At 36.0% G+C, this 23,773-nt stretch overlaps 2 long non-coding RNA genes across 2 annotated transcripts; both read right to left on the bottom strand.

Annotated features, from left to right (window-relative positions):
* Nucleotides 1-2,095: 2,095 nt before the first annotated feature.
* Nucleotides 2,096-3,793, bottom strand: LOC143875678 (uncharacterized). Its single transcript, XR_013250165.1, has 3 exons — nucleotides 3,702-3,793; nucleotides 2,793-3,092; nucleotides 2,096-2,480 (listed from the first exon to the last, which is right to left on the bottom strand). It is a non-coding gene; the product is annotated as an uncharacterized LOC143875678 (long non-coding RNA).
* Nucleotides 3,794-19,722: 15,929 nt separating this feature from the next.
* Nucleotides 19,723-23,533, bottom strand: LOC143875679 (uncharacterized). The gene is made up of 3 exons (XR_013250166.1): nucleotides 23,385-23,533; nucleotides 21,402-21,557; nucleotides 19,723-19,869 (listed from the first exon to the last, which is right to left on the bottom strand). It is a non-coding gene; the product is annotated as an uncharacterized LOC143875679 (long non-coding RNA).
* Between the last annotated feature and the right edge of the window lie 240 nt (nucleotides 23,534-23,773).

Genomic DNA, 23,773 nt, shown 5'->3' on the forward strand with positions numbered 1-23,773 from the left:
TTTTTCCTCGGTATTTATTCCTCCATAATTTCCTCTACACCTATTTTCTTTGTAAACGTATCCCATATATTCTCTCTTAAAAACCATAAACGTATCCCATGAGCAATGATAGAATGATTTTTTATTACGCCCCAGTTAATTATCCTTTTTAATCTCTCTCTCTCTCTCTAACGTGGCAATAAATCTCCTATAATTTCTCTCTAGCTAGGTTGCTTTTTACGAATCTTTGCAAACCATATTTTCTACGGAAAGAGACCCATAACCCGATTTTTTCAATCGCTATCTCTCCCTCTCCACAGTATTTTAATGTGAAGGTATTTATTTGGGCCTATTTTTAATTAGGACACCCCCCTATAGTTTATTTATGACTACTCTTTTACACTAAATGGGGTTGTCTCAAGTAAAATATAGGGACACATATTTTCCACTCTAAATAGGTACTGCAACAACAGAAGTAGAAAAGTTGGAAATAGAAAAGAGTCCTATAATCGGAATTTCAAAAGCCAATTTCAAAAAATCTTCACGTCTTCTCTTAATAAATACCCAAAAACAAGACTTTCTATTTATTCTATCTCTACACGCTTTGGAAGGAGACGTTATCATCTCTCTCTCTCTCTCTCTCTCTCTAAGTGAACGAGCTTCCAAAGGTATTCCATGAAGTAGTTTCAGAGCCAATAGAAATAGTAGGTTAAAAATAGAATTTTTATGTTTATGCTTCTCATTTCCGATCACCAGCATAGATGCATGCAGTTTTTTGATAACTTGCTTTTGTTCTGATTAGGCTATCCTGACTGACTTTGGCTTGGCAAAGCAATTTGAGGAGATGCAAGGTCAAACTCCATGTGCAGATTAGTAGAGTACATGTCACATGAAATTATTCTTGGAAAGGTACATGATAAAATTCTCACCAAGAAGGTTGGTTTTCTTTAGTCTTATTTTCCTTTTTATTCCCACCATTTTTTAGAACTCCGCAGTACACTTACTAAATTTGTGGTTTACCATAAAAATCTAACCATGAGCAATATTCATCACTTAGAAATGTTATGATAGCATTCGAAAAAAAGGAGAAAGAAGAGATTTTGTCATTCAAAAGATTGTAAAGAAAATCTAACAGTATAAAATGCACCATCTCCTGTTGTACCATTGAGTGAGTTACCATTAGTTCTCTCTATGGTATGCAGTTGCTGCTCATATCTGTGCACATGTCTTCATTTGTCCTGTATTTTAGAGGAATGGTTTGTGGTTAAAATACAAACCTAATGGGTACTTTTAAAGTACATACAATTGAGGAATTGCTAAAAGACCTAAATCAATTCCCTTAAATCGTTGAAATGAACCATAACAATAACATTTCCCTTTAGGTCATTTCTACCATTAGATTTGTGTACAAGATAGTTATATATATTCTGTGCAGAGGGGCGAACCACGAATCTTAACCATATTTCTACCATGGTGATTCAATATTCTTACCTTACGCCCAATATTGTGATTCAATAGTAGTTGATAATTTTTACGCCATTTTGTGGGTAACATATATCTCTTCTTTATTCTTAACTCTTTTCACTATTGGAAGTAATTTAGAATTTTAGGACTCGGGAAGAAAAGTTTTAAATAAAGAGAAAGGGTTGTACATATCAAAACAGCGAAGGTGTAATTTCTAGCCCCATCAACACTCAAAGACTTCAAAAATACGACTATAAAGAATTTATTAATAGAAGAAGAAAATTTTAGAATCAATTTTACCCTGAGATAATAATCTTCAATGTGTGTGATGGCAAAATAACTGTAGAAGAATCTAAAAAGGGCTATCACAAATGAAGGGGAAGTCTTTGTAGTGTTTATTTTTCTTTTTAAATTTTAATATTAAAAATTAGGATTTATAAAATAACTTTTCAACATGGTTCCCACAAATTTTTATGAATCATTTTCATTTTTAGTCGCCCCGTGCAACGCACGAGTATGCAAATAGTAGATATGTATTATGTGATATTTTGCTACTTTTGGGTGTGATGATAGATCATACATGGGGCCTTGTTTTCATCATATATTATCTCTCTTTAGTGTGTATGATGTTGCCAGATATAATCAGTCGATATATCTGACACATAACATCCACATTGGATGTGGCAATCTATGGAACATGACGAGAACAAGGTTTATAAAGCCGTATTTTACACATTGATCTTTTCTTCATTCTCGGAAAATTTTTATATGAGGAAATTGAGCTCTCTTTTCTCAAATATTTGAGAAAAATAATAGCTTTCTTCCTTAGACTATCAAAAGAAAGTATCAAATTTTATTTTTTCAAAATTTCTACATTAAAACAAAAAAACTAAATGTCAATTGTTTATTGTCTAGGACTAGATAAATGCACCCGTTGGCTGCATATTACTATTTCCTCCTCTTCTTCCACTTCCAGGTTTCATTGCTAGCCGGCGGTGCAACAAACACAATTGCAGGAGATGAAAATATACGAAAAACTAGTTCAGAAAAAGAAAATAATTAAAGAATGCATCAAAACTGTTCAGAAAAAGAAGAATTTTAATCGAAATTAAACATAAACACAAAATTACGTAAATTTAAGTTGGATTCCGTTTACAGATAGAGAAGAGAGATATTTTAGCATATATTTTAGAATCAAAAGAGTCCAATTACTAAAAAAAAAGGATATACATTAGTACAAAAAATGAAAATTGGAAATGCAGGTAGGCCCTAAAATATATAAAAAAAAAGAAAAGATTGATGTTTCTTATAAATTAAAACTTAGAATCCTGGGGTAAGCATTTTTATACCTTTAGGGGATGGTTTGCTACTTTGGAGGCCTTGGGTGGGAAATTGACATTGATCTTGGAAAATGAAAAATTGAGAGGCAGATCAGTCATCACATTTCAAACCTAGATTAAAAAACTTCCTTGGAAAAAGAAAGGGGATGGACTTGTAGCACTCTGGCAAAGGTAAATTTGAGCAAAAGATAGCATAACTTTAAATTAGAACCTCTACTTCTTCACGGATGCGTAGGAAAGTACATTGTTCCTTCAACCATCTGTGTAATACATCCTTTTTTTGAAATAACGCAATGTCGCAATGTTTCCCTAGAAACCATACAAAAACAAAACAATCCTGATTGAAAGACTGCTAAGAAAGTGGGAAAAACAGGTAGGAATGAAACTTGCAACACAATGCGTAGGTGATGGGAACCTAGTTTTTCAAATATATTATTCTAATCAAAATAAAGAAAAATCATACCTAAATTGAATACCAACGAAAACCATAGGAAAAAAAACTCAATCGAGAGGGAAAAATAATTGAAAATGAATGAAAAATATGAATCGAGATCACGTAGAGCTGAAAGAGCCTCCTCCACCGACCCCATTGTGATGGAAAAAAAAACTATCCTCAATTACTTAGGTCTATACTTTATTACTTTACTATACATATAGAGAACAAAAAAAGAACAACCTGTATGAATAAAAAGTAAACCCAATTCAGAAAAATAGAGACAAAAGTTAGACAAATAAAGAGAGCTCCTTTTTGCTGAAAACTATTGGATGTAAAAAATTGTTATAAAAACTTGAAATTCCACAAGATTGCCAAAAATCTAGCAGTATACATATGCAATTAAAATCCACAAACCCAAGTAGCAGAGAAATCAAAACAACAATCAAAAGGAAGAGAAAAACACTAAAAAAAATACAACTAACCTGATGCTCCCTTGTTATGTGAGGGTATATTTTTTGAGTCTATAGATGCTGAGAACATGTTGTTTGAACAGAAGAATATTGATCCATTTGGTCCTATAGGAACAAAATAATTGGGGAAAAATGGATGTTTCTCTAGGGACCATCCTGTGGCACCATGCAAAGAAAAACAACTAAGATGGTAACAGAAGATAATTTAGGGCATTCTGGAAGATAAATGAAAACAGTAACAAAAACTTCAAAAAATCCATTAAACAGACATAGAAGAGAAATTGAAAACTGAAAGGCCGATTCCAAAAAGCAACTGAAATCACCCATATCCCTTTCAAGAAAAACCTTAAGAACCATACATTAAGATATGCGTTTAGCTGACGGGTCCCACCTGTAAACAACACGGCTTGGAACATGGCTTGCATGTGATAAAAATATCATGGCTGAATAATACAATGTGCCATGTTGGAATATTATGATGGCTGAAACCTCTGCCAGCAAAGAAATCGAAACAGCAGTGGATGGAAATGGAGTTTGCACCTACGTTTCCTAACTCGGGCAATAAAAATGGAATGAAGAAAAAGAAACAGAAACAGAAAGGAATAACTCCGATAGAATTGGAAACGTACTGATGGTAGGCCTTTTACGAAACGGAAACTCTGGAAATTATTTGCATAAATAGATAATTAATTGAATGTGTCTGAGTAAATCATGGTGTTATTGGAAAGTTTAGATTTGAGTCTGGGTAAATTATGAAGTTGGATCTGATTTTAAGGGATTTATGATATGCTTATTAGGGATTTTTTGAGTATATGGAAACTGGCTGGAAAAGTTATGGAGAGAAATGGACGCTTCGTTTCATATTTTGCATAAATAGTGGGATTATAGGCCATAAATTCGGAAATACCAATCAGAAAAAACGCCTATATTAAAGGATGCTACAAAAACATATCAAGCGGGAAAGGCGTTAATGAAGGGGAAATATATTCATTAAGAATATCTGATGCCACATTAGAAATTATGCGCCACTTAGACTGCATATAGATACGGGATAGAGGAGGGGCTGCCACGTGGTATAGAACAGACTTTTTGTATTTTCAACTTTTGGAATTCCTCTTAGATAAAGAAGGGTTGCCATTTTCTCAACTTTTGGAATTCCTCTTAGATAAAGAAGGGTTGCCATTTTCTCAACTTTTGGAATTCCTCTTAGATAAAGAAGGGTTTCCAGATGGCTTCTTTAGACAAGTATTCTCGATAGGTAGACATGCATTCATGATAGAAACGACTTGTAGAGAAATGCTAAACCGACGGAATTCATTACGTTAAATGGAATTAATTACCCTGAAATTTGCAATGGAAAAAATGCCACGTTGGAAAAATTGATGCCACGTAGATTCAAGAGAGAAGGAGGGGCTGTCACGTGGGCGTGAACTATAAACAACCCTTTTAATTAGGCAAATATCGGGGAGAGACGTAAGCAAATATCGACAGAAAATCTCGAAAACATCATGTGCAATTTCAATTAAGCAAAAACAAAGACACCCCACCCCAGCTTAAAATATAAAAAATATCAGGGCGAGACGTAAGCAAATATAGAGAGAAAATCTCAAAAATATCGCGTGCAATTTTAATTAAGCAAAAATGAAGCAAAGTTGGGCTGACACGTAAGCAAAGTTTCTCTTTTTTAATTAAGCAAAAACAAAGTTTCTTTTTTTTAAAAAAATAAGCAAAAACCTAGAAAATAGATGCTAAGACAAAAGGGGAGGCTGACACGTTAGCATGAACAGTAAAAAGACCTTTCCTCTTTATTATAGATAGATAATAGATATAGGATTATGTGAGAAGAAGAGGACAAAATGGTCTTTTGAACAGTGAGACACGCCTCCTAGGTCAATAGTTTTTAAACTACCATTCATCCAGAAATTCAGAAACTTTGTGTAATTACGTAGTAAAATGACTATATATTATAGAAGATATCTCAGCTATCACTTTAGAGAGGATGTTCTAGTCTAAAGAGATTGCTAGGAACATCCAACACAATCTGGGAGATCCTCACAATGCATGTGATCATTATCTAGCAATAATTTATTAAAAGTTCAATCAGTTACTTTTTTGTGCCATCCCAACCATATAATTGTTTATATGGAGTGATCAACACCATTGCTTTGGGTAGGCGGTTTGATCTTTCTCATTCATTGCAAAAATAACAAATTATTAACTTAAAACTCAAAATAAAGCTTATGATTAGTTCCGACAATCATTTTGCATTACAACTAAAGGAAAATTGTACCATTATTGGAAACAATAATTTTTCAAGTAACTACGGAATTCTGCGAGCTTCTCGGTCGACCGGTCAATATATGCATCCATAGCTCTGAAGTGTTTATGCCTCCAATTTTTGTTGAGGATGAGAAAGCCGATGACTCCCCAAAATCCCAAAGCATATGACATTGCCACAAATGAGTAGAAAATCACAGGATTATCAAGAACCCTAGAATTTTCCCCCTCATCTCTAGGAGGTTGTGGAGGGATGTCCAAGGAGCAATTTCTTTTTAGTGGTGGTCCACAAAGAACTGGATTTCCCTCGTAGCTATCGTTACCAAATGTGGTAAAGTGTTTCTCATAAGGGATCTTACCTGATAGGTTGTTGTAGGCGACGGAGAAAACGCCAAGAAAATCCAGTTGAGATAATTCATAAGGGATTTTCCCAACTAACTTGTTGTGAGAAAGATCTAAACTCTCCAAGCTTTTTAGGTTTTGAAAGGTTCGTGGAAGATGATCAGTTAGCAGGTTGTTGGAAAAATTTAATGAGAGAAGCTCTCCCAAGTCTCCTATTTGTAATGGAATGTCACCCTCCAACTGATTCATGGACAAATCGATTCCAGTCATCAAGGTAAAAGGAACACCCTCGTAAGTGTAAGTTACACCCTTTGTGGTGAAAGAAGTTGAAGGCCTAGGAAGAAAGGATGTAGTATACGAGTAAGTTACACCGTTTGGCCTAGGATGAAAGGGTGTATAATTTATAAAAAGATCGGAAATTTGGATTTGATCTACTTTCTTCCATGAAATTATGCGATCGAGACAAGAAGGTATATTTCCAGAAAAAGAATTGTTGGAGAGATCCAAGATATGGAGGTTACTTAGTTGACACAGTTGTATTGGAATGTGTCATTGAAAGAAATTATGCCCTAAAAGAATTGATACCAATTTTGAGAGGGAGAATAACCAACTAGGAATTGTATCAGATAGGGTATTTTTTTCGCATATCAAGAATCATCAAGTCAAGGCTATTTAACAGGCCAGTTGGAATTACTCCAGTGAAATTATTGTGGCTGACAAGTAAATATTGCAATCGTGCCAAGTTAGCATCAATTGGGAGAATGTCTCCTTGCAATCTATTACTTGATACGTTTACGTAAACCAGCTGAGTGCATTTTTTGGTGAGTTGATGTGGCATTTCTCCTGAAAGGTTGTTGCAAGATAGATCCAATACCTTTAAGCTTTTTATTTCACCCATGGATGACGGGATCCTACCTTGCAAAATATTTTTGGATAGGTTGAAGTAATTCAAATGAGGGAAGAGTGTGCCGATGTTTGTAGGAAGTGGCCCAAATAGATTGTTCTCAGAGATATCTAGAAATTTGACGAACGATGTAGTGTTGTGGGTAGACTGAGGAATTGAGCCTTCGAACAAGTTACCGCTCAACAACAAGGTCTCACCTGATGTATTGTACAATAGCCAAGATGGGATGATCCCTTTAAGAGAGTTATGACCCAAATTTAAATAGTGCAAATAAATCTGAGTTGAAAGGAAGCTAGGAATGGTGCGAGTGCTCAGTTGGTTGAGGTTGCAATTTTCTACGGACAACGACAAGAGTGGAAGAGTAGGAACCCAATGTGGGTGTTGGGTTTCGACCTCTAATTGGACATTGTTTGAAAGGTCAACATCTGAAAGCTGCGAGAGGTTGGCAAAAATAGAAAGTGAGAACACACCCATGAACTGATTATTTGAAAGATCAATAAATTGTATCTTCGTTAGGTTCTTGAAAACGAATGAAGGAATCTTCCCTGTAAAGCGATTGTCGGAGAGAAAAAGCACTTGCAGGTTATGCATGTCTTCCATACATGGATGAAGACCACCCTCAATTGAATTGCTCATGAGATACAAGTGACTTAAGTTCCTTAGTTTGCAAATCTGTGTAAGAATAAGACAGAGAAAATGGTGACAAAATTAGATTGATGTCACAAAATGATAACGAGGAAGCCCGGTTGTATGATTATGAGGCAAAATAAAATTCTTCGTTGAAAAATAAGTTTCTCATAAAAAAAAAATTTCCTTTTTTTTTCAATTTATTAGTGTGAATGTAAATAGTCAAATTTTGGGAAATAATATTCTCACACCTTGACTCAGTAAGGCCTATCAAATTATGGATAAGATCAATCAAAAGTGGGACCTCAAGACCACCAACTTCTTCTGGATGAAGCCCTCATACATCAAATCTCCAACATGGGGTCCCTTTCGCTATTTCTTCCCTTTTTTTTTTTTTTTGCCTATCTTCTCCATAAAAAATATTTTTTATATATTTAGTTGAATGGATTGGATAGCCAAAAAATGGACCCCGCCTTACAAAGAAGGCAATTGACATATGGCCGCGTTTGGATACCCATGAGATTTAGATTTGGATTTCTCACATTTGCAGTTGAGATTTGGAACTGGATGAGATCCTTAGATTTCTAAAACAGCTGTAACAATGAAAAAAAATCCGATTTTCAAATCTATTCTGCAAGACTTTATTTGGAAATCAATATTTGTGGCAGCTACCTTCACCCTCGCTGCTCCTCGACCTTGCTGCAGCTGCAGCCATACGTCCCTCCTTCCCTCCCTCTCTAACTCTCTCAATCGAATTCATACAACATGAGCATGAGGATGATTGATGTATTTTGTATCCAAAACTCAAATCCAAATCCAAATACAAAAACATGAGGTATCCAAACGTGGCCCATGTATTTGTTTTATTTGACTTTTTTTTTTTTTGAAAAGGTAATGAATTTTATTAATACCCAAAACACAAGTGCCAGGGACGAGACGTCCCCAAAACACTAAGGGACAGTTTGGATACACTTATTTTAGAATCCTGGAGTTCCTCAAAATTGTAGTTGGGAGACAAGAGAAGAAAGAGAGCAGCCGTTGTTTTATGATTTCTAGCCCTTCTTTCCAACAGCAAGAGAGCTGGCGATCGTCCCATGTTTCCAAGTTTTAGAAATCGGAGGACGCAGGAAAGATTTCTAAAACCTGGTTTTCTTACTAAAAATCCAAGAAACGCTGCCAGGACAGCATACCAGCAGCTTGATCATGACCCTCTTTTACACGGTTTTCAAACTAAAACCTGGATTCTAAAATCCGTATATCCAAACGGCCCCTAAGTATTACAAATTTACCCGATATTCAGGATAATGTTTACAATGTATGATCCCCCACCAGAGCCACGTCCCCAATAATGGTATCGTTACGGTTCACTCCGGTCTTTGCCAAAGCATCCGCTTTGGAGTTTGCGGACCTCCCTCTGTGAAATTGTGTGTTATTCGACTAATGGAACGAAAATTGATACTTGAGCCAAGAAAGGGTGTTCGTACTCGTTCATTTTGAAGTAACACCCTAGTCTCGAGTCTGGATTCTGGCATCAATAGAAAGTACAAGGAGACGTTGGGGTTGGACGATCATCCCAGGTGGGCAGAGGGTGCCCATCTTCCTACGATGACTGCTATTGATGAAGGCAAGGGTTGGTTTCTCGGTGACTAGTGACTGTTTAGAAACTGTTTATAACTATGTAGGCTAGCCTGTTGGGAACAAAAGGACTCTTGCACTAGTTGGGATAGATGGACACAATCCGGTAAGACCGTCTTTTACTGTGTTCCCTTTAAACCTATTCAGGTTGCACATGTGATACGATGGGTTTTGTAAAAAATGATAAATTTTTTATCCAATTAGCATGCCAAAAAAGGGTAAATTTGATTCCCTAATTGTTATCAGGTGGCTCGATGAGCTGGATGGGAGATCTCCCTCTCCATGGAGAATTTCAGAGTTCATTGTTGAGAACTTGAGATACTTGATCTCGTGAAGGGACACCATGTCCCGTTCCATCTTGTAAGGAGATCATGCAACTTTAGAGTATTTTTATTTTATCCCCTCATAGTTTCATAAGATTTCTTTTGGAGAACTAAAGCAATGCTGATGAAATAAACGGATTAGATCAATCAAAGGTGTGACTCATAACCCTCGTTTTTAAGGTTTCCGAAAAAGAAAAAGTTTGTATTATTATATTTTCATAGCCTACATGATAAATAGTCATTATCCAATCTTCGCATCCATGAAGGCATATCACTTCCTGTGCCCGCCACTTGTGCCCTGTGGATGTGATCTGTTTTGATAACTAACTGACGAATACAAACCTGGCCCATTATTGTTTGCCCTGTGGAGCATTATGCTTCATTAAGGATTTCCCTATCAGAAGCTAAAGCTTTGATATTTATAGTAGTTAATAGGGTGAATGGGATGTCCATTACGTACGGGGCTAGAACCATATGGGTTTTCCTCATCATGTTTCACACCCCTGTCCCTATGTATGACATGATGTTGACCCTAGGCTTGATCGTAAGACTCATTTGAGGTTTTGTTTGAGTGATGTACTGTTTAAGACCCAGTTATCGGTTGTCTCTGGGTTGTGACCTGTGAGATCCAGAGATCTTAAAAGAGAGGGTGGGAATATCATTTCCCATTTTCTTTATAAAATTCATAGTTTATTTTTCTTAAAGGGGTATTATGACAGAAAAATAACAAAATCCAGTCAAAAAATACTCCACACATCATCATTGTGGGTGAGGAAATCCTACTGCCCCGTACCTGTTGAGATGACAAATGTAGATGTCAGATTATTCCATGATAAATCCAGGGTTTGAAGAGAGGAAAGGTTGCCTAGACATGATGCAAGACTTTGATCGTCAAGATTGTTATTGCTGAGATATAGATTCGTGAGTCTCTTCAAGCCACATAAACCTACAAGAAAAATGATCAAGACATAAACACCCAAAACCCATTTCATTTATTACTAAACAATAAATTGCTCTCAATGGAAGGGACAGTATGGGTTGACTTATGATGGTCAACTTGATCAACGGTCTTGATTACACCCCTGACCATATGTGGAACTTAATTTTGACCCTAGGCTTCATCCTAACCATGACCACTCAAAGTAATAACATAATTAGTCCTGTAAACATGTGGAGATGATATAACTATAAGATTTGGCCCAGTCATTGTGTTGGTTGGCTCTGGGTTGTGAGATCCAAAGATCTTAAAAGAGGGGGTGGGAATATCCTTTCACATTTTCTTTATTAAATGTATAGTTTAATTTTCTTAAAGCGGGTACTATGCTAGAAAGATAACAAAATCCTGTCAAAAAATACCTGTTGAGATGGCGCCAGATGTGAATGTTAGATTATTCCCTGATAAATCCAGGGTTTGAAGGGAGGAGAGGTTGCCTAGACATGATGGAAGACTTTGATCGTGAAGATTGTTATCTCTGAGACGTAGATATGTGAGTCTCTTCAAGCCACATAAACCTACAAGAAAAATGATCAAGACATAAACACCCAAAACCCATTTCATTTATTACTAAACAATAAATTGCTCTCAATGGAATATAAAACTAAAAATGCTAAAAAAATGCTAAAAAATCATCTCAAAGTTGTTGTTATCGGGTGGTTGTTGTTACATTACATATACATAGTATCTTGTAACCGTAGTGAACGAAACACTGTTTAAGGAGAGTTTTTTTTCTGAAAAAAATCTCTTTTTATTGGCATGGAGTTAGTACTTTGTTTAAAACTTTTATAGTAAAAACCCCCATTTTCTATGGAAAATGTTTTAAGCACGTTTAAGATGGTATTAAATACATTTTTTGCCCAACTTTCCAACTTTATTACCCCCACTATATTTTTGTAAATGACAAAATTTTTAATGCATTTTTTTGTGTTTTCATTTTTTACTGCATTTTTTGAACCAATAATGTATTAAACTCGAATTTTCCCCATCCCCGTCCTTTTTGTGGTGCCGAACCACGTTTTGCTAAGTACGCTTTTAACTTAGGTTTCGAGCGCGGTGGATCACGTTTCATCTGGGACGGTTGCTCTCCAAAAGGCTAAGAAATTGCAAAGGAACAAACGGAAATGGATGTGCTTTGCTATTATAAGCCTTCTCATAATTGTGGTTATCATTGTCGTTGTTGTCATCAAGCCTTGGAGTAAGAGTGGTGCGTGATTTGCGTAGTGTTTGTGTAATATACATCAACAAAAGCCCAACTAAAATCTTTCATTTTTTTTCTTTTTTCTTCTTTCCCCTTTTTAGTGTGGTTTATTGTTATATATTCTTTTCTGATCTATGTTTGTGTACTTTATTCTGAGAAAAACAGATCTTTTATTTTGAAATATGAATTTGCAATTGTCTTTATATTGTTCAATAAAATTGAAAGGTGCAAAAATTGAACTTCCATCTTAGGTATTGTATTAGTGTATATTCTAGGCTACTAATGTTGACACTCCCATGTTTTGATAATTGCACTAACTCATCTTGTCTTTTATCATTTAAATAGCTGTCAAAGGTTATTATAGTTCCCCAAAAGCACTCAAAGCAATTAAGGAAGAAAAGACAAGCTGAGATTCTGCAATTATGAAAACAGAGTAGTGCCAAATTCTATTGTCACAAGGTTAGAAGATTATTTTAGGGGGACTGATATCTGCACTACCGTATTTTGTTAATGACACTACAATATTCAAGATGGTATAAACATCCACTCATAAAAGGTGCAAAACAAAGTGAGTAATGGCATTATCCAAATATGGTCTGCCAGTCTGCCTTAGTTATACTATATCACATGTCACTGTACTTGGTTAAAGAAGCAAAAACACCGCCCGCATGTTACAAACTTATATAAGCTATGTTTGGATGTATTACTTATATGAAAAATGCTAAAAATATCACCCTTAGAATTTTTTCCTATGGATCACTTTCTGGGCCCACTGGTGCCATGTGGAAGTTGATCAATTCTGTTGATTTAGCTGACAGCCACAAAAATGGGCTCTTTATCATTTTCCCAATCTTGATCAGATGCTATTTTCTTTATTAAATGTATAGTTTACTTTTCTTAAACAGGAAATGCTAATGGCCCCGAACCTGTTGAGATGGCGCCAAATGTGAATGTCAGATTATTCCCTGATAAATCCAGGGTTTGAAGGGAGGAGAGGTTGCCTAGACATGATGCAAGACTTTGATCGTGAAGATTGTTATAGCTGAGATCTAGTTGCGTGAGCCTCTTCAAGAAACATAAACCTATAAGAAAAATTATTTTTGATTTCTTCTTTTATGAAGAAAAATGTATGATCGTGAAGATTGTTTTCTTCTCCAGAAACTCCATTGATGTATTTTTGGTTACATCTTTTATCATCTTTTGTAACACGGGTGGTGACGAGTTCGAGGGATCGTGTCAAACAACCAGTTGCTTCAAAAGCTTAAGCGGCTAGAGATGGCATTATTTAATCTTTTATACTTTAACACCCCCTCACTTGTGGCCCCTCTTTTAGGGTTGGCCTACATGTGGCACATGTGTCCTCTCTTTTGGATTTGGCCATTGCATATGGATTTTTGTTATCAAGAAGGTTTGAACTCGGGACCCTTGCATCCGATACCATGTCAAACAACCAGTGGTATCAATGCCTGGCCGTGGTAACTCTGGTGTGACTCTGAGGACGAAAAATCCCTCAGGGAAGATCTCAGTAACCCCGGTATGCTAAAATATCTCTCGGGGAAGATCTCGTAGTTCCCATGTGGTCTCCACATGGAGGGGGAGATTGTTGGGGGATCCACATGAAAGCAAAGATCCCACATCGGAAGTGTAATAGATGTGGATGGACTTTATAAGGGAATGGGCACCCTCCCCTTAACGGCTAGCTTTTAAGCGTGAGTTCTACCCGCGTCCACACAGATCGATTCTAGAAGAGACCCAATGGATTGTTGTATCTTGGGAGCCGAACGCCGATCCACCCAGTGCAGAAGGGGGCACATCATCTCCAAGGGTAGCGCGTTTTTCGGGGCTTGGGTAGCGTGTTTTAAATTACTTTGATTTGGAATATCATTCCGGGGCTTGAGTAGCGAGTTTTCCGAGCCGGGCTGGGCCGGGCCGGGTCAGGTTAATTTAGCATAAGCTATCGTTATGAAAACAGTTTTCAACATAACTTTTCATTAATCACGTCTCTTTAACTTTTTGAAATATTCGATCGAGAATACGTAAAAGTTATTTTAGAATATATTTGTTCTCTCCCTTCTTACCCTGTAAAGTTTGTTCCCTTTTCTGTTCTATTTTTTTTATCATGGCAAACATAATCATTTTCCCAAGGCGTCCAGGTTGTGTGAATGCACAATCTTGGAGCGGAGTTGTTGTATCCTGGAGGCATACATTGGAGATCCCATATGTACCATCGATTAGTCGTTTATGAGGGCAATATTTGCCTTATGGATAGCATATCCATATTCATGCCTCAACTCAGTCAATAAGTCACTTCTTTACCATTTGATTCTTACATTACTTTCTTGTAATCAATTACTTCATTTCTGCCGTTTATTAGTATAATCCTAAAGCCCATGCTTATTTTCAATCACAAGTAGGACCTTATAGGCAGTAAAACTTTCACTATAGGTGTAGAAAACTACATTTAAAAAAGAAAACCCCATAAATGTGAATAATCATACTGAAAATATGTACTATAGTGAATAGTTATACTTAAAATGTTATTAGTATGGATAATCACACCGAAAATTTATGATAGTGTGGACACCTACACTGAGTATTTTATAAAGTGCGGATGGATTCAGTGAGAAAAGCTAAGCTAGTGAGGATGGCTATCATATATGCTAGTGTGGATAACTACAATGAAAGTATGTCTTAGGTGTGGATCTCCACACTAAGAAAACCATGCTGGATAAGGTATGGATAGCCACAATGAATTGTAACTAGATTTTTTTATGGGTGAGCTGGGATTTGGCGGAACCCCTACCAGTGCATTGAATAGAAGGAAAGAATACAAGAAGAACAGATGAAACTAGAGAACAAATTACAAACAAGAGTACAATTTTCTTTCCCTATCTGACTGGATTATTTCCATGAGCATTGGAGGGATGAGGAGAAGAGTGATATCTTCTCCCTTGCATGGGCAACCTGACTTTGAGAGGAAGTCTGCGGCTGAGGCATGTGAGTTATGCACCAGTCTCTGAAAGTGTTGAGGATTTTTCGAATGTGGGTTATCATTCGGATATTTTCCATGGGGGCTTGAATTTTCCCTGTAATTACATCTACTGCAAATAATTAATCGGCTCTAATCTATAGATTTGGGGTTCCCCATTTTTGCACCATTTTGTGAAAATGGATGAGAGCTCTAGTCCAAAAAACTTTTCTTTCATGATTTCAATGGAGAATAAACCAAGAATCATTCTTTCGTCATGTTGAAGAATTCCACCAATTCCAGCTCCTTCGATATTAATCTTGAGCTCTCCATGATCATGATTCTTTGTTTCATATGGTTTGATTTGGAATATCCTTTCAGTAATAATGTCTGGTGTTTAGAGAGTGTAGCATTTCTGACCCTTCAACAACCAGCATTAGTTAGCGGACTAATGCTAGTCTTAAGCAAGTGTTGTATTTTTTAGGTGCCTTGAAGTCCTCCTTTGGAATGTATTAAACTAGTCATTAAGATTCCTTTTCAGGTCTACCTTAAGGCCTTGTTTGAGTTGCAAGAAAAAATTTTCAAATGGAAAAAACTTTCTTGGAAAATTTTCATCTTTCCACAATTTAGATGGAAATGATATGATTATGGTTAATTTGGAAGGATATTATTATAAATTGTAAGTTCCTCTTAATAAAATTTGAATAGTGGTGGTTCCAATTAGCTTTTTCATGTGTAAAACAAGTACGAAATCTTTGAAATATTTTTCCTTTCCAAACTTTTCCTCAAAATTCTTGCCATCTAAATAGGGCCTAAAGGATTCCAAGTCTGCTAGCAAGACCTTGAAGTCTTATGTAAGTTTTAGAAAGTTTTCACAAGCAAGCAAAGCTTATTACTTTCCTTTTTTCGCTAGGTAAGCTGGGATTGAACTGCCGACCTCTAAGTTATCTTGTGCAGTTGTGGATATACTATATTCTGATGGCTGTAGATAGTTAACAGTTTGACCTCAACCATTTTGGCATATTTTATGGATTTACTATGGGGTGATGATAAATCCGCACCCCCTGTAGGATAATTCAAACCCTTTAACGTGAATTGAGGTAAAAAAAGCGTTAAAGGCTGATGCTTGTTTATGCTTTTTGACACTTTTTGACGTCAATTCACCTTAAATGGGTGCGAATCATCCTATAGGGTGTGCGAATTTATCATCTCCCTTTTCTATATTCCAATGACTAAGGTAAATGATATATATCGTGATGAGTTTGTGTTATATTGATTAACTATATAGTAGAATGTTTTGAGCAAGGTATTCCATATTGTTTGTTATAGATATGTATTATGTGATATGAAGCTACTTTTGAGTGTGATGATAGATCATACATGGGGCCTTGTTTTCACCATATATTACCTCTCTTTAGTGTGTATGATGTGCCATATATAATCAGTCGATATATCTGACACACAACATCCACATTGGATGTGGCAATTTGTGGAACATGACGAGAACAAGGTTTATAAAGCCCTATTTTACACAGTAATCTTTTCTTCGTACTTGGAAACTTTTGATATGAGGAAATTGAGCTCTATCAAAAGAAATTTTTACAAGGTTTATAAAGCCCTATGAAAAGAAAGTATCAAATTTTATTTTTTCAAAATTTCTACTTTAAAACAAAAAAACTAAATGTCAATTGTTTATTGTCTAGGACTAGATATATGCACCCATTGGCTACATGTTACTATTTCCTCCTCTTCTTCCACTTTTGGGTTTCATTGGTGGTCGGTGGTGCAACGAACACATTGCAGGAGATGAAAAGATAGGAAAAATTATATGAGAAGAAGATGACAAAATGGTCTTTCGAACCGTGAGACACGCCTCCTAGGTCAAAAGTTTTTAAACTACCATTCATCCAGAAATTCAGAAACTTTGAGTAATTACTTAGTAAAATGTCTATATATATAGTGAAGATATCTCAGCTATCACTCTAAGAGGATGTTATAGTCTAAAGAGATTGCTAGGAACAACCAACACAATCTGGGACATCCTCACAATGCAGGTGATGATTATCTAACAATAATTTATTAAAAGTTCAAGCAGTTATTTTTTTTGTGCCATCCCAACCTTATAATTGTTGATATGGAGTGATCAACACCATTGCTTTGGGTAGGCGGTTTGATCTTTGTGATCATAAGCCATTCATTGCAAAAATATCAAATTATTAACTTAAAACTCAAGATAAAGCTTATTATTACTTCCAACAATCATTTTGCATTACAACTAAATGAAAATTGTACCATTATTTGAAACAACAATTTTTCAAGTAACTACGGAATTCTGAGAGCTTCTCAATCGACCGGTCAATATATGCATCCATAACTCTAAAGTATTTATGCCTCCCATTTTTGTTGAGGATGAGAAAGCCGATGACTCCCCAAAATCCCAAACCATATGACATTCCCACAAATGAGTAGAAAATCACAGGATTATCAAGAACCCTAGAATTTTTTTCTTCATCTCTAGGAGGTTGTGAAGAGATTTCCAAGGAGCAATTTCTTTCTAGTGGTGGTCCACAAAGATTTGGATTTCCCTCATAGCTATCCTTACCAAATGTGGTAAGGTGTTTATCAAAAGGGATCTTACCTGATAGGTTATTGTAGGCGACAGAGAAAGCACCAAGTGAATCCAGTTGAGATAATTCATAAGGGATTCTCCCAAATAACTTGTTGTGGGAAAGATCCAAACTCTCCAAGCTTTTTAGGTTTTGAAAGGATTGTGGAAGATAGCCAGTTAGCAGGTTGTTGGAAAAATTTAATGAGTGAAGCGCTTCCAAGTCTCCTGTTTGGAATGGAATATCACCCTGCAATTGATTCATGGACAAATCAATTCCAGTCATCAAGCCAAAAGGAAGGCCCTCGTAAAAGTAAGTTACACCCTTTGTGGTGAAAGAAGTTGAAGGCCTAGGAAGAAAGCCTGTTCTATTTAAAGAAACATAGGAAATTTGGATTTGATATGTTTTCTTCCATGAACTTATGTTGTTGAGACAAGAAGGTATATGTCCAGAAAAAGAATTGTTGGAGAGATCCAAGGTATGGAGGTTACTTAGTTGACACAGTTGTATTGGAATGTTTCCTCGAAAGAAATTATTCCCTAAAAGAATTGATACCAATTTTGAGAGGGAGAATAACCAACTAGGAATAGTGTCGGATAGGGTATTTTTTCGTATATCAAGAATCATCAAGTCAGGGCTATTTAACAGGCCAGATGGAATTTTTCTAGTGAAGTTATTGTGGCTGGCAAATAAATATTGCAATCGTATCAAGTTAGCATCAACTGGGAGAATGTCTCCTTGCAATCTATTACTTGATATATTGAGGTAAACCAGCTGAGTGCAATTTTTGGTGAGTTGATGTGGCATTTCTCCTGAAAAGTTGTTGGAAGATAGGTCCAATATAGATAAGCGTTCTATTTCACCCATGGATGAGGGGATCCTACCTTGCAAAATATTTTTGGATAGGTTGAAGTAAAGCAACCGAGGGAAGAGAGTGCCCATGTTTGTAGGAAGTGACCCGGTTAGATTATTCTCAGAGATATCTAGAACAGTGAGAAATGATTTAGTGTTGTGGGTAGACTGAGGAATTGAGCCTTCGAACAAGTTACCCGTCAACAACAAGGAATCACTTGACGTATTGTACAATAGCCAAGATGGGATGATCCCTTTAAGAGAGTTATGACCCAAATTTAATTGAGATAACTTAACCTGGCTAGAAAGAAAGCTGGGAATGCTACGAGTGCTATGTTTGTTGAGGTTGCAATTTTCTAAGGACAACCACTGGAATTGAAAAGTAGGAACCCAATATGGGTATTGGGTTTCGACTTCTAATTGGACATTGTTTGAAAGGTCAACATCTGAAAGTTGCGAGAGGTTGGCAAAACTAGAAAATGAGAACACACCCATGAACTGATTATTTGAAAGGTAAACATCTGAAAGTTGCGAGAGGTTGTTGAAAATGAATGAAGGAATCTTCCCTGTAATGCGATTGTCGGAGAGATCAAGCCGTCGCAGGTTATGCATGCCTTCCATACATGGATGAATGCCCTCAATTGAATTGCTCATGAGATCCAAGTAACTTAGGTTCCTTAGTTTGCAAATCCCTGTAAGAATAAGACAGAGAGAAAATGGTGACAAAATTAGATTGATGTTGCAAAATAATAACGAGGAAGCCCCATTGTATGATTATGAGGCAAGATAAAAATTTTCGCTAAAAAACAAGTTTCTAATAAAATTTTATTTTTCTTTTTTTTTCCAACTTATTAGTGTAAATGTAAATAGTCATATTTTGGGAAATAATATTCTCACACCTTGACTCAATGTAAGGCCTATCAAATGTAAGGATAAGATCAATCAAAGGTGGGACCCTCAAGACCACCAACTTCCTCTGGATGACGCCCTCATACATCAAATCTCCAACGTGGGGTCCCATTCGCTATTTCTTCCCTTTTTCATTTTTTTGCTTATCTTCATAAAAAATATTTTTTATATATTTAGTTGAATGGATTGGATAGCCAAACAATGGACCCCGCCTTAAGATATGGCCCAGACATTGTATTTGTTGTCTCGTGACTTGTGAGATCTCAAGATCTTAAAAGAGGGGGTGGGAATATCATTTCCCATTTTCTTTATTAAATGTATAGTTTACTTTTCTTAAAGCTGGTACTATGTCAGAAAAATTTAAAAATCTATCTATTGCCCCGTACCTGTTGAGATGGCGCCAGATGTGAATGTCAGATTATTCCCTGATAAATCCAGGGTTTGAAGGGAGGAGAGGTTGCCTAGACATGATGGAAGACTTTGATCGTGAAGATTGTTATCGCTGAGATCTAGATACGTGAGTCTCTTCAAGCCACATAAACCTACAAGAAAAATAATCAAGACATAAACACTCAAAACCCATTTCATTTATTACTAAACAATAAATTGCTGTCAATGGAATATAAAACTAAAAATGCTAAAAAAATGCTAAAAAATCATCTCAAAGTTGTTGTTACATTACATATACACAGTATCTTTTAACCGTAGTGAACGAAACACTGTTTAAGGAGAGTTTTTTTTTTTTTGAAAAAAATCTCTTTTTATTGGCATGGAGTTAGTACTTTGTTTAAAACTTTTATAGTAAAAACCCCCATTTTCTGTGGAAAATGTTTTAAGCACGTTTAAGATGGTATTAAATACATTTTTAGCCCAACTTTCCAACTTTATTACCCCCACTATATTTTTGTAAATGACAAAATTTTTAATGCATTTTTTTGTGTTTTCATTTTTTACTACATTTTTTGAACCAATAATGTATTAAACTCGAATTTTCCCCATCCCCGTCCTTTTTGTGGTGCCGAACCACGTTTTGCTAAGTACGCTTTTAACTTAGGTTTCGAGCCCGGTGGATCACGTTTCATCTGGGACGGTTGCTCTCCAAAAGGCTAAGAAATTGCAAAGGAACAAACGGAAATGGACGTGCTTTGCTATTATACTCCTTCTCATAATCGTGGTTATCATTGTCGTTGTTGTCATCAAGCCTTGGAGTAAGAGTGGTGCGTGATTTGCGTAGTGTTTGCGTAATATACATCAACAAAAGCCCAACTAAAATCTTTCATTTTTTTTCTTTTTTCTTCTTTCCCCTTTTTAGTGTGGTTTATTTCCCTGCATTATTGTTATATATTCTTTTCTGATCTATGGGTGCAAAAATTGAACTTCCATCATAGGTATTGTATTAGTGTATATTCTAGGCTACTAATGTTGGCACTCCCATGTTTTGATAATTGCACTAACTCATCTTGTCTTTTATCATTTAAATAGCTGTCAAAGGTTATTATAGTTCCCCAAAAGCACTCAAAGCAATTAAGGAAGAAAAGACAAGCTGAGATTCTGCAATTATGAAAACAGAGTAGTGCCAAATTCTATTGTCACAAGGTTGGAAGATTATTTTAGGGGGACTGATATCTGCACTACCGTATTTTGATAATGACACTACAATATTCAAGATGGTATAAACATGTCACTCATAAAAGGTGAAAAACAAAGTGAGTAATGGCATTATCCAAATATGGTCTGCCAGTCTGCCTTAGTTATACTATATCACAGAAAAGTTTTATATTACTTATATGAAAAATGCTAAAAAAATCACCCTTAGATTTTTTTTCTCCTATTGATCACTTTCTGTGCCCACTGGTGCCATGTGGAAGTTGATCAATTCTGTTGATTTAGCTGACAGCCACAAAAATGGCCTCTTTATCATTTTCCCAATCTTGATCAGATGCTATTTTCTTTATTAAATGTATAGTTTACTTTTCTTAAATGATAAAATCCTGTCAAGAAAAATAATAAAATCCTGTCAAGAAATACTCCACACATCATCATTTTGGGCGAGGGAATGCTAATAGCCCCGTACCTGTTGAGATGTCGCCAAATGTGAATGTCAGATTATTCCCTGATAAATACAGGTTTTGAAGGGAGGAGAGGTTGCCTAGACATGATGCAAGACTTTGATCGTGAAGATTGTTATAGCTGAGATCTAGCTGCGTGAGTCTCTTCAAGCCACATAAACCTACAAGAAAAATGAACAAGACATAATCTTAGGGCCCGTTTGGATAGTTGATATTGTGTATTTGGATTTGGAATTGAGTTTTGAATACAAAATGAATAGATCCGGCAGCTCATGTTGAGGGAGACAGATTTGTGGATTTCCAATTACTTATTACCACAGCATATTTGGAAATCTGATTTTTTTCACTGTCAGTAGCTGATTTGGAAATCCAAGGATTTGATCCGGATCCAAATCACAACACAAAAAGGGCTGCAAATGTGAGAAATCCAAATCAAAATCTTCTAGGTATCCAAATGGGCCCTTACTGATGGGATGGCCGTTGGGTGTGGTGCTAGGGCCATATGCGTTGCCTCATGATAGTTTGCCATATCAAGGGCCTTGGTTACGCACACCCTTGTGCCTATGTACAATGTATCTGATCTTGGCCTAATATTCATCCTATGAGATTTGTTTAAGCCCTGTTTGGATTGCAGAAAAACATATGAGATTTGTTTCAGCCCTGTTTGGATTGCAGAAAAACATTTCTCGCAGAAAATATTTTCTTTGATTTTTTTTTTATTTCACAATTTAGAGGGGAATCATATGGTTACGGTTTATTTAGAGGGGTACCAATACAAAAAGAAAGTCCTAATAAATAAAACTTTGTAATCAGTCAATGGAAAAGGAAGAAATTTATAAAAAATTTCTTTCCCAAACTTTTTAAGAAAATTCCTGCAATCCAAAAGAGCCATATGCGAAAAATTCCTACATGAGGCAACCCATATAGTCCAATCAGAGATCACATATGTCAGATTTAAGACCTACAACTATCAAAGCTTTAGCTTCTATTGGGGACGAGGAAATGGGCCACATAAAAGCTTTAGCTTGCATTAGAGAGGCGATAAAGGGGGCGAATGCCGACTCCAATGGGCGAATTTATCACCGCCCTTTTTAATGGGATTAGAAGTTGAGCCTAGTCTTATCCTAACCGAAAGCCTGAAAGTACCCTAACCAAATTCGTTCTCCTCTTTAGACAAAGTGGGTGTTTTTGTCTGTTTGCAAAACCTGGGTTAGGGCTTCCTATGATAAATCTAAATCTTCCAGAGACGAAAGGTTTCCTAGACTTCGATCATCAAGTTGGTTATCACTGAGTTCTAGGGTCTTGAGTCTCTTTAAGCTGCATAAACCTACAAGAAAATGATGAAGACAAAAACATATGAGCACATTTAATTTATTACCAAAAAACAAATTCCTTTCAATGCAAAGGAAAAAAATCAGATTTCTATATTACTTATAAGAAAAAAGCTAAAAAAGTGATTCTTCGGCCTTGTTTTCATAGTCTACGAGATAAATAGTCAATATCAATTCTTCGCATCCTTGAAGACATGAGTTGAATGGCTTGGATAACCAAACAATGGACCCCACCTTGCAACAAAAATATGTTGTTTTTGCTAAAACCGAATAGACAATTAATCTAATGTGTATTTGTGTTATTTTAAAAATTGAAGGAAGGAAAATTTGTTACTTTCCCCAAGAGACATGATACTACCCTATTGATCAATCAATCCTCGTTTTTATGGTTTCTCCAAAAAGAAAAAACAGGTTAACTTTTTATTATTATATTTTTCATAGGCCTATGACAGTCATTATATGCCGTGATCAGTTTGCCTTTCGAAAATTGAAAATGGATGCAGCTGCTGAAGATCCCAAGATACCGTAAGGACTATACCAAAATCGTATTTTATGCTTCATCTTATCATTGAAATTATGAGATAAGTGAAAGTGAAAAGAAAAACTACTTCAACCATCATCATTTCGGATGAGAAAAATACTATTGCCACTCCGTACCTGTTGACATGCCAATTGGGTTTCTAAGATTATTATCTGATAAATATAACTCTTCCAGGGACGAAAGGTTTCCTAGACATGATGGAAGACTTCGATCATCAAGTTGGTTACCCGAGAGATCTAGTTGCTTGAGTCTCTTCAAGCTGCATAAACCTACAAGAAAATGATGAAGACAAAAACATATGAGCACATTTAATTTATTACCAAAAAACAAATTCCTTTCAATGCAAAGGAAAAAAAATCAGATTTCTATATTACTTAAAAGAAAATAGCTAAAAAAGTGATTCTCAGGCCTTGTTTTCTTTTGGATAGAGACATTATGAGATGTTAGGAGTGTCCGTTTGGAGTGAGACTTGGGTTTTTGGAGAACTAAAGCAATGCTGACGAAA

This window comes from Tasmannia lanceolata, unplaced genomic scaffold (assembly GCF_043159265.1).
Source record: "Tasmannia lanceolata isolate RefF3 unplaced genomic scaffold, GAP_Taslan_0.1 ptg000004l, whole genome shotgun sequence".
Classification (NCBI taxonomy): Eukaryota; Viridiplantae; Streptophyta; class Magnoliopsida; order Canellales; family Winteraceae; genus Tasmannia; species Tasmannia lanceolata.